The 12,779-nt window shown below is 33.9% G+C and overlaps 1 protein-coding gene across 1 annotated transcript in view; it reads left to right on the plus strand.

Moving 5' to 3' along the window:
* Positions 1-210: 210 nt before the first annotated feature.
* The window catches only part of Synd (protein kinase C and casein kinase substrate in neurons protein Synd), a gene marked incomplete in the record, with an annotated part of 42,230 nt that continues 29,661 nt past the window's right edge, over positions 211-12,779 (plus strand). Inside the window, 1 exon segment of the mRNA XM_011304861.1 lies at positions 211-633.

Below are 12,779 nucleotides of genomic sequence, written 5' to 3' on the forward strand. Positions count from 1 at the left end.
TCGAAGTTTATCAGGACATAACTTATTTACCCTTGTTTTTTCTTTTTATTTTCTTTTTTTAGTACGCCAAGTTTAAAGTGAGAAGATAAAGACTGGCGTTGATATGAAATAGAGAAAAAAAAATTTGTAACATCGAAGGAAATTAACTCATTGCTATATTTGTTTCAGATAATTCCCGGTACTTTTACTCGATCCTATTCGCCGACGCTCCACCAATGAGTCAACATCATCTTCGGGCATGCTCGTTAGCTTCCGTAAATTTACGCTAGCTAAACCACGCCCACCACCGACGATCAGTGAGTGAAGCTGGTAATTCGCCGTGAATGTAGCAATATGAATGTTCGCATAGTTTTCTCAAGAAAATAACACGGGGCCGTTCGTGTCGAAAAAAAAACAACCGAAATTCGCGCGTACGTGTTATTCGCCTGGATCAATCGAATGAAATTGAGTGATTTGGCCTAGTGATTTATTTAGTAGTGAAGTGAAGTTCAGTGAGAAATTTTGTTACACACACGTGCCCAAGTTGCTTTTATTCGGCTCTGTTTTTCTTATTTTTATTAAATTGGTTACTTGTGTGTGGAAGGATACACCTTTTGCCTGCCTGCCATCGAAGCCTAGGAAAAGATCGTTTTGGTGAGTCCTCAAGAGCATATATTATTTCACACAAATTTTCCGAGGCTGAATCGTGTTTTCTCAACTCTCCGGAATTAATTCCTGTGGATAATGGTCGATTAAAAGGAAGGGAGTGGAACTTGAGAGATTTAACCACAAATCTTGGTCACCACGGGGGATACCAGTGATGAGGATTTGTGCAATAAGGGAGAATCTTAATGCCCCTTAAGGAGATAACTCACGAGCATTTTAATGTCTTGTTATAAGTAACGTCACGGTTGACATATAAAAATGTATAAACATTATGTTTGGATAACATTGAATCCACTCTTCTGATATTCGAGTTATGAATTCTTTCTCTTTTTTTTCGGAGTTGAAAGCCAGAGGATTTGTGAATCGCTGACGATTGTGATTTTTTGTCCATGAATGTAGGAATTTCTTTATCATTCCTGGTGACGCAAGACCAGGGATTACACAGGTGATCCACTAGAGGCGCCGATAATTCCGATTAATTTTTGAATGATTTCTATTTTTTTCTCTGTCTTTTTATCAGTCACTGCGTAATAGATAATATAATAACTTTTGAAGACTTTCGTTCAATATTCATCATTTTTATGGTCTAGTGATTTTTATTTCGTTATCGAATTAGAACAGAAACATGAGAATGTATTCATCTGAACAAATAGAAAAACAAAACAAATTCTGCATGCTCAAACATGCTTTGTCATCCTTGATAGCGATTGTCATTAGATTAATTTAGATTGTTCCGAGCATCACTCCACATTCGTGAGTTATTTTCGATTAATTCTAAAATCTTTATTGAGTTATTAAATGAGAGCAACGTCATCGAAACTAATTAGCTTCGATTATCTCATGTTTTGCATGAGTTTTAGCATTTCCGTCGTCTAACTTCTTTTACGTCTTCAACATTTATTAAGAATTCTTCTAAAACCATTAAGCACTTCAAATTTCATTCGTTCTTTCAGTTTTTGAGTAATTTAAAGGCAAGACCATTGAACCTCCATCCTCTTGTTAGAGTTCACATTTCATGATTACAAAAATTAATCTTATATTTCACCGTATGTTTATGTTGTTACTTGAATGAAGATTTTTCTGCTCTTGAATTCTGAGAAGTGTGGGGACAAATGTTTAGGTATTTGGTTTCTCATTCTAAACATCTGTGAAATAATAGGAGCTTTATAGATCCATGTCAGCAAAGTCTCTAGGATTTTCAATCGTCAGCTAGTCCAGTCAAGAAGTTAGAAGTGTGTGGATGTGTTTTCTTAGCAATAATTTCATACTAAGAAAGGTTTCAACTCTACCAGGCTTATTTTCGAAATATGAAATTATATCGCCAACAATTTAATTGGATGACTTGATCTTTCATTTATTTTTAACAATTAAACTTTAATTAAGGACTCGATATGATGTAAGCTAAATTGTTAATGTCCAATGTTGCTTGCTCGAGAGTTTGTTAAAGAGTGTTCCTGGTGTTGGAAATAATTTTCGACGTTAAAACGAACAAGCGACCCGTTATAACAGGTCGCAGGGAATAATGAAAACACTTAAGCTGTTTATGACCGAAACATCCCAACACGTGGACCAGTCCCATAGACAAAGGGCCCTGTCTTTTGGGAAGACCTGTCACCCTGGACGGACTGGTGACCAGGGGCACTCTTTTGGAAGAAGAACTCTCGAGGAAGCGCCATCAGACATTATCAACCTAGCTTACATTATGTCGAGTCTTTAACTCAAGTTTATTTGTTAACAATAAATGAAAGATCGAGTCATCCTATTAAATTGTTTGCATTATAACTTCACCCTACACTGGTTACCAGTTCGTCCAGGGTGTGAGGTCTGCCACGAAGTCAAGGCCCTTTATCTTTAGGGCTGGTCCACGTGTTTAGTTGTTTAGGTCATAAATAATCGATTCCCTGTAACCTGTTACAATGGGTTGCCTGTCCCTGTTAATGTCGAAAATATTTCCAACGCGGGGAAAATGAATAAATTCGAGACTACAAGTGACAGGAAGGTCTTCATATATTTGTGGCGTTATTTCTTAGTGACGTTATTTCTTATTGAATCCACACCGTGACAATTAAATCCAGTATGTACGGAAGTACGCAATCAAATAAGACAGCAAAGATGCATTTAGAGAATGGTTAGGTCTCTCTTTCATGGGTTAATCAAATGTGGAACAAGGAACAATATGAGGTTCTCTGACCCGATAATAACAGATATCTCGTTATCCCTCTGGACATAGAAGTGAAAAGGATAAAATGAGAGAAAACCTGCGTTTTACGTACGTGATGTTGATCATCATCACGTCCGAGAATGCGGAAAAGCAAGGTGAAAAATAAAAGTCAATAATTTCTACATCGAGTGACGGCAGGCCTCTTTGCGCTTCTCAATCTTTAAAAGAGATTTTTTCGATTTTTGCTTCGGAAGTTTTTAAATTTTCCGGTTTTACGATTTTCTCATTTCGTTTTCATATGATGGAGAATGGTCGAAACGGAAAAATAGAAAATTTGAGCACAGGTTGTCAATCTGCCCCGATGATTAACTTTTATGAAAAGGAAGAAAGAGAAATAATGAATAAAGTAATATTTACATCTTCTGTCTTCTGCCAAATCGCAGAAGCTCTTGTTTATTTTCCGCAGAATTTTCAATGAATAAAGAGTTGATGAGTAATTACTCAAAAAATTACTCACGGCAAATAAAAAATTATTCATTGAACTTTTTTTGTTACTCATATTAAAATCTTACGACCAAACCCAATCGTCAAGTTATGAATAATTCATCCATGAATTTTTCATTCACAAAATTCTGTCTATAAATCCGAAGAATTATTTGAAAGTAGAGAAAGGAAGACGGCATGTGGTACAGAAATTTCGGAGAATCATAGCCGGTCGGTTGACTCATTTGAATTGTATTAATTTATTATTAAGGTCACTTGAATAAAATTCATTCCAAATGTTTCCTCAAACGAAATTCACTCGACTGGAGTTTGAGGTGAAGAATTCTAAAGTCATTAGTGGATTGCTCGACATTTATTTGATTTCCAAGTGAGTGTAGAGTAGGAGGAGAATTACAAGTTCTCACCGGTGCAAAGTCCTCGGTACGTCAGTTGGACACTCTTGGATGTGGTACAAATTGGCGGCTGTCCAACTCTCCTCGGACTCTCACCGGTCATAGCAAGTCGCTATCACATTCCACTATACTTCACGCACTTTAATGTGAATCGCATCCATTAATATATGTGATACCACTTTCGAGAATTCTATTTATATTTTTTAATTAACTGTATTGAAAAATAGTTCGAACCTTCGTATACACAACATCCTTCTTTTTTCACCTCCAACTTTCTTTCCTGTCGATTCAGAACGAAGTCATATATATAAAGCAGTGATTTTTTTTTCTATAATTAAAGAACAGAACTCTTATAAATACTTCAGCGTTGAAAGTGAATTTTTCGTGAGCGGTATTTACGGTTTCTATTAACTACTTTAGTCATTTCATTGATATAAAGAGAATAGTATTAGATTTTAATTGGAAGCCAGGTTAATAAATGAATAGACGTTTAAGTAAGAGGAATTAAATTATATTTTACTAAGATATGTTCACACTTCGAGAGCAGTCGCCGAACTGACAAACGATCTCGAAGTCAAAAACCAAAGCATCAGCATCATGGTTTCTTTCTTTCCATGCTCAGAGATTTGTTTATATCATTTAATAAACATTCATTCGGTAATACTATAAAAATCATATCATAGTAATTTCACAGATATATTAGTATTTTCTAGAAGAAAAATTATGAGAGAGGATCACTATTTTTATTCAATCGTTTTCATTACAAGATTCACATTATTTATGTGTGCGATTCAAATTCAGTATTAAAACGATATAAATTTACCGATTATGAAAAAGATTACCGTATATTTTATGTTTGTTCTCTTCAATTTTCCGTTATTGAGTTACAAACAAATGTAATATAATAATATGAATGGTTGACCTTGCATCTTTGCAATGCAAATATACATTTTCATTAACCAATCGAACAATATTCAGACGAATGATTAAACTATTAAACTATAAAATTCATTAGTCTCCGCATGAAAAATAAAACGATAAATGAATGAAATCTCATGAGTGGAAATTAGTCTAGTCTAAATACCATCTGGAATGAATTACTCACTTTAAGCATCTCCGACACTCCATTCACATCGAAATGTCACCATGAATGAACTCAATTTCAGGACAGATTAAGGAATGAATGTTAGAGATGTGAGATAAATTATTATCACCCAGATTTATGCCACCGTTACCTGTGATATTATCGTGTCAAAAGTGTACATAACACATGTTCGATTTTTTTTCACATATAATCGAGGTAAAAAAAGAGTTTGCCTTTGTTTCTGCCACTGGGTCATTATAAAGTACATTACAATTCGTGAGGAATTTCTATCCATGCAAAGATACACGCCCTCGGCGTTCTCTAATCATAAGGTCGATGTAATGAAAGTAACAAGAAACGTTTAATTTCAACTATTATTATTATGGGTTAATCGTACACCAGCACCAGAAGGTTGAGCTATATGTTCACTATATTTTCTCTCTGTGAATTATTCTCTGCAATCGTAACTGTATCAACTGACACCAAGTTATTGATTGAGCTATTTTTAGTAATTGCTCATTAAATAGAAAAAAGAGCCGACCTAATTGGAAAGTTCTTTTTTTAGAAGACGATAGTTTTGAGTTTTCTCATTGTTCTGGATTTTGAGGATGAAAAATAGAAAAAAATAGAAATCTAGAGACAATTGATTTTATAATGAAAAAAAGATTTAGATAAATGTACATTTTCATTTATATTATTTTGCAGATTTATGGAAAAATTATACAGATAAAAATTTAGTGGAAAAATTCCGGACAGCAATAGAAATGAGGGGCAAAGTGACAGTTGTAGAAAAATTCTAGTGCTAGCATTGTAATTTTTAGAATTGTCACGTTTTAGAATGGCGTAGGTGAAAACGCAGAAAGACACCGATAAGAAAACGTAAAATTTGAATATAAAACTAGCAAGCCACCGAGGTTGTCTCATGTGTAGATATTTCTTGAACAATTGAAGAAAACGTGCGGAAATGTCTAGTGTAACTCCACCACCTCCAATTAATCTATTGTTTACATTGAAAAATTATAGTCCATTGAAGATTGAATTCATTTTATCCATCAAGCAATTATCAAATTATTAAGATAAATCCTGACATAAACACTCATTATGAAATGGAAATTTAAAACTAAATCTCCAGGATAGAATGGGAACTATTTATGCTGATGCTTGATGGAATTTCTCACATACATTTTCTTGAATAATATAGAGGAATGTTCGACAGATAGGAATAGAATCATTTTTACTGGATGCATAAATCATTTGACTTTCTTCCTGGGTCTTCTTAAGAGATCTAAATAATAATGTAATATATTACATTATATTTTATTTATTATAATCGCTATAATCCAATTTTATTTACGAATTTGAAATTCTTTTACCGTCGCATCGCTTTGCCCTTCAGTCCATTCGTTGAGTGGTTTTTGGAAATGTTTTTGAAAATTTTCTTTCTATTTTTTAATCAAAAATTAATTTTCCGATTGGAGATTGACCGGTAAAATTCATTGATTTGATAATTCTCGATACGGCGTTCATTCACTGTATGCGATATCCCATTTAATGATTCAAAATTAAGCAAATCAGAAGGTCAAATGGGGGGAAAATGAATACTTCCGTTGGTCAAAATCGAGAATTAGTCTCGCCCTCGCTTCATCAAGGAACGTACCAAGGGGCGAACTCCTCCCCATCATCCTGTGCCTCATTTGAGAATCACTTAAAATCACTTTGACCGGCATTTACTGGAGATCCGAGTATTTCGTAATTATTATTTAATCACGTGTCATTATAAAACAAAATCTTTTGGAACGCAGCAGACGAGGTGAGATAACTCGGTACCGTTACCAACAGAAGTTTGGTGCAAGAACACTATTGTTAACAATTATCAAGACATTTATTATAAGACATTGCTGTGAATAGGGACATTGGATTTGAACCAACGAGCGAATGGCTGTGTGGCGTCTGTGCTAATTATGCTGCCAAATGATAAGCTAGGATAATTGTATTTTTTTCGCAACCGATTTTCATCCGATTTGTCCAAATTGGCGGAAGATAATATTTTCAAAAATACGTTTTTTGCAAAAAATTCGCTATCCTCCTTCAATTTCGAGATACTGGTTAATGGCTGACCTTGGAAAAATGCACTTACCCTAGTTTACCACTTTCATACTTAATTGTAAGGATTAGAAGTACGCGAGTTTCGTTTCATTACTTTGGCCATTGTTCCTTTTCTGTTGTAATTAACGGTTAGTAAAACTCATTCTTCTAGATTATCCATTTTTTTTTCATAAATTCCCTGATTGAAACAGTGGAGGATGAGTGTAGGTGTTGGAAGCACTTTGAAACAGATAAATACCCACTAAAGAAAAATATTATTTTGTGGGAACTAAGTAACGAAAAAAAAGTAAGTAAATATTTCTTATCCATTTAGTAACCGCGTTGTGTTGTACACGTCTTGGGAAAATGTATCAAACTTTCAGGTAATTTTTTTCCCAACCGTTAGATAATTGTTACAAATTTAATAATAAAAATTTGTCGCCTGCTTAGTAAAAGTTATCTAGCCATTTGGAAAAAATCACCTGAAAATTAGATAATTTTTTACCCAAATGGATAAACAAAAGTTATTAAGGAGTTGACGTAATTTTCACTGCATTCTTCCCTTCGTGTAAGTAGAATTGCATTTATTTATAAGTATATCTCAATTCGTCCGAACACAAATGTGTATTCATCTATTCAGTTTCCATTTGTATATTTCCAGTATTTATCATGGATATCGGATTTCATTTCACAGAACTCGTATTCATTTACTGTCCGAAACGCAATGCAGTCACTCACGTCCTCCTCGTCCTCGTCCAGTGAAGAGGACTTTCATCGAGAAATCGATCGGCCTGTATAATCATGGTGAAATGCACGTCGGACCTTCCTCACTGTCTTTTCTCTTTCTCACATAACTACATATTTGAAACCTCATTTAATTTGTGTAGTTACTCAAATAATTCCGTTTTACAATTGTTTATAAATTACGTACATACACTGTTGAAGAATTATACTTGAAATTGTAAGTAAAAAAAAAAATGAAATTTTTACCAACGACAGAGTAATTTGAAATTTCTGGGATTCCCTTTATTGAGTAATCAATTAATTGCGGAAATATAGAAGATTCGAGACATAGTTTTCCTGAATTTTCTGTCTATTACAAATTCAATTGTATTTGACGTTAAATTTTTAAGATGTGCATGAAAATTCTAGGTTTCGTTGAGAAATCAATTATTTAACATGACAAATAATATCTTCTTAAATTTTCAAGATAACTGAAAGATTTACGCGAATGGAAAAATTCACGAAAAATTCTTTTCAAATATAGTCCAAAATCCAAAATCCGTGAGTTATTTATTGGATTATGGACAGAAATTAGTAAATAATAAAAACTTAATAGACTTAGACTTTAAGTTTTTATTAAACGTACTCAGAAGGTATATCTTTCTCCTATGACCTCTGCAACTCTACTGACTCATACCAACCAAAGTTTTCGCGTTCTGAACGCATTTGACAAAAGGCCCTTGTCCATTCATCTCTCTCCATTTCTGTTTATATAAACTGTTCTCCTCATCCTGATGCTTTTCTAAGAAAAATTATAAAATAATAATATGAGCTAAAATAGTTATGGGCTAACTATTAATTTTTGTACACCCATACTAAGTACTCGCAATATTATTGTTTGACTTTAGTGTTGAATGAGGAGAATTGTTCTGGCTTGTGCAGCTATGTATATTCTCAATCCACATGTCCGTAAAGTAAATTCAACAGTCGGTAATCAGGACGTAGCGTCAACGTCCATTTTCTGACAGAATTAGACTGAATATCAAACAACATAGAACGTTCAATTAACCATTCGAATCGAAGATAAACTTGACATTTGGTTTTTGCTTCCAAATGGAAAATTTGTAATTGATTTTTTTCACAATCTGTGTAAATGATGTGAAACGCGAAAGTGTTTTTAAAAAAATGTGTGCGCATGGTCACATGTCCGTTCGGATTTTTGAATTCTTTTGCTTCCGAAAGGATGTATTGTGATCGTGAAATTTTAAGTTTTATATTTTTTATGTTATGAGAAACTTTCCGCACGTCAGTGCGCGGGTGTGAAACGATTTCTCTAAGAGAGTTACGACTTTGTAATCTCGCGCCGTTTTAGGCCGACCAATAACGAATCGTGGCTTTATGATTTCGAGAGTTTCGAGATAATCGATTGTGTCAAGCGTGTCCCTTTTAGAGTAGGATGTCGACTCACTATGACCCAAAAACTTCAGACACGCCATTTTTGGCGAATGTCCGTTTGTGTGCATGTATGTGGCAATTTTTTCAAACTTCACCTCCGATTGAGCGCCAATCTATCCAAATTATATTATTTACGCTACAAGGACTGAAAAGTATTTTGTCAACGTATTTTACTGGAATCCGTATCGAAAGCGCGGATAGTGTGTGTACTAAAAGAGTAATTCTCTATTTTTTCAAAGTTTAACACAAAACTGAGTAAAGTTTAAGTTGAAACTAAAAAAATCGACAATAATAATGGGTATTTAATAAAAATTTCCTCCCAAACGGAACGACTCGAATGGATATTTCAGGAAATATTCGAAAAATGACTATTATCCTAGAAATTCTTTCGAACAAAATAAAACCACTAAATAATCAGTTAAATTCACATAGAGAAGCCATTGTTGATATCACGAAAAAATTTTCTTAATACTAAAAAAAATCGACAATAATAATGGGTTTTTAATAAAAATTTCCTCCCAAACGGAACGACTCGAATGGATATTTCAGGAAATATTCGGAAAATGACTATTATCCTAGAAATTCTTTCGAACAAAATAAAACCACTAAATAATCAGTTAAATTCACATAGAGAAGCCATTGTTGATATAACGAAAAAATTTTCTTAATACTAAAAAAAATTGTTCAGGTTTCAAAGAATTGTGTTCATAAAACGTATTCATGAGTCATGAAAAAGTTTCGTTAAACCATCATAAAAAAGATGTCTTGAATGTAAAAACTTTTCTTTGCGATTTGAAGCAAGAAAATTTATTTGAGAACAGAAAGAAATGGTGAATAATAATCTATTATGTCATTACGAAGTACTACATATACGATCATTAGATAGGAGACGACGGGACAATATGAAATGCGAGAGCAAAGCGATACAATCGTTGTTTTCCCACAATTTTTTTACGTTTTGTATCGAAACGTGGGCGAGGAGCCATTCATTTGGAAATCCGGCGACATACTGATTGAAGATTCAACGGTGATTCAAAAGAGATATCGCTGATTCCATACGATCACTGATTTCATGGGATTTCAGGGGATTTTACATTTAGATGATTTCAAGAGATTTCGAATTCTCGATTTCGCATCTTTACTAAATGAGGCGGAAAATTATTGATTTTCCATGTGTTATTCCACTCTCTCTCTCTCTCGCAGAAAGTGTAAATGTTCTTGTACGTGACATGCACTTTTCATAAATTCTGTACTTCATGCGTTCATGAGATTTTATCTGAAATCGATACAATCTCTGCATTTCACTGATTTAACGCATTCATTCGTGTGTTTAATCAATATTTAGTCTCTCAATTTACCGAATACCTCCAGTCGTTATCGTTTCATAACAGTACTTAAATATGTATGATAGTTATTACTGACAGTTATTAATGTGTCCTCTCACCAAAGTCTACTTGGAACATCGGTGCCGGAGAATCTTGCAAGTCGTCTGCAAGATTCTTGAAGAGGTGTGCATAATCGTGATCAATATTAATCCCGAAATATTCGGATCTCCAGTGAATGTCAGGCAGGGCGATTATAATGAATTCCGGAATCAAATACTCAAAGATTGCAAGGAAATCGAATATATGTTATCCTATTAATTATTTTTCTAATATTCTAATGATATGCAATAATATTTCCTAATTATGATTCTTGAAGAGGTGTGCATAATCGTGATCAATATTAATCCCGAAATATTCGGATCTCCAGTGAATGTCAGGCAGGGCGATTATAACGGATTCCGGAATCAAATACTAAAAGATTGCAAGGAAATCAAATAAATGTTATCTTATTAATTATTTTTCTAATATTATAATGATATGCAATAATATTTCCTAATTATTATTGTAGTTATTTTATTAACTTGATTGACTTGATGCTGTGATCCCCGGGTTATTGGACGATCGTTAATTTTATACTTAAGACGGTAGCCGCCAACAATTAACTTGACCCTGACCAGTTACATCAAAATAGAGACTAAAAGATGATGATATCGTGCTGTGTGTGGGATTAAACACTGAAGTGTACTAGGCTGGATTACGCAGTAGCTGGATTAAAGAATCACGCGAAGAGAGAGAAAACTTTTTACTTGTTGTTAAATACTGTTGGTTTGGTAGTCTACCAAGAAAATAGAATTCTTACAACGATCGATGATAACACCAATGTACGGATGCATTAAACGACCTGCTGATTTGAGAAACATTAAATGCGGATGAAATCGTTTTGAGAATTGTGAAATTGATGCGTTTCATCCACTCGTTTTTCAGTTGTAAATAAAATTAATTTTTCTAATTAATGAAACAAAATTAATTGAAATTCTCAAACACAACAGTTCACTGTTCATTGATAAGTCCCACACTGAGAAAAAAAAAAATTTTTGCCAAGAATATTTTCTTCCGACAAGTAAATCTGGCGATCACTGTGTAAATACTCCCATAAGACTTACTAATGCCAAATATATTTTCTTGTGGTTAGTAAATATTCTTGGGTGAAGAAATTTTTTTCTCGGTGCATGAATTTTCGTTGTCTCTCTTGCATTCATCAAAAATGGAGATGAATGTCAAGAAAATATAAACCACTAACGCCATAAAAAGGTGAAGATAAAACTCTGCGAAGCACCCTAAAAAAGCAAACAATTAAAAAGATTAATTTCCCATGATATTGAAGAAATAATTACACCTCATAAACTGATACTTTATATTTTCCTTCCTGGATAACACTTTATATTACTTCCTCATGTATTCCTCTCGTGGTCTGTGGCTATCGACTTCCTTTTCAAGGCACACGACACTCCGTTGAAGAGGTTACAAGTCCGCTGAATCATCCGTAAAGATCACGTATGAGCACCAGAGCACGCGTCATAAAATCCGAACTTGGTCTGAGGACTCAACTCCTTTGCAGTAGGAAGAAGAGAAATTATTTTATGATAGGAAAAAGCATTGATCGAAGAAATTTCCCGATTGATCTGACTTTGGAGATTTTTGAAATTCCAAATTGCCCATCTAGTATCGACGTTATTGGAGTGAGCACCCATATTGCCGAAGATTCCACAGCAGGAATTAGTGTCACAACATAGCACTCGACATTCCATTTCTCAATAACTACATATATATACCGATATTGAATTAAATTCCATGTGCCATCCAATATCAAGCTTCAGAATTGTTTTCATTATATTGTGACATCTAATCAACTGTTGATGGTATCCTCATCCGTAAACTCTTCTACTATTTTGAGGGAAAAATTTAAACGCGTTCGACTAGGACTGGTAAATAAATAATTGAGGACAATGAGGGCCTTGATTTACTCCACCCGACACCTCGTTTTTGTGTCGAACATCTTCATGACTATATCTATATAATAAATAACTACTCAAGCCGTCATCTGTCAACTTTCATATAGCGTCTGTCGCACTATTTGTTTTATTAAATAATTGGATAGAAAAATAAAGTATATTATTGATTTTCACATAATTTAGACATAAAAACCGTGGGATATTTGATTTCCCATAGACAAGCTTTCCGAACAATTCACCGGAATTGGAGCACAATAAAAATCCCCAGCATTCAGTCCGGAAAATTAAGGCGACTATTTTATTTCATTATTGAACCATACCGAATTCTAAATTGTCAATACTTTCTGATTTCAGGTATGTACCTGTGATTCAGTCATATCAAGTATTGCATGG

The sequence above is a fragment of the Fopius arisanus genome, unplaced genomic scaffold (genome assembly GCF_000806365.1).
Source record: "Fopius arisanus strain USDA-PBARC FA_bdor unplaced genomic scaffold, ASM80636v1 scaffold00001, whole genome shotgun sequence".
Taxonomy (NCBI): Eukaryota; Metazoa; Arthropoda; class Insecta; order Hymenoptera; family Braconidae; genus Fopius; species Fopius arisanus.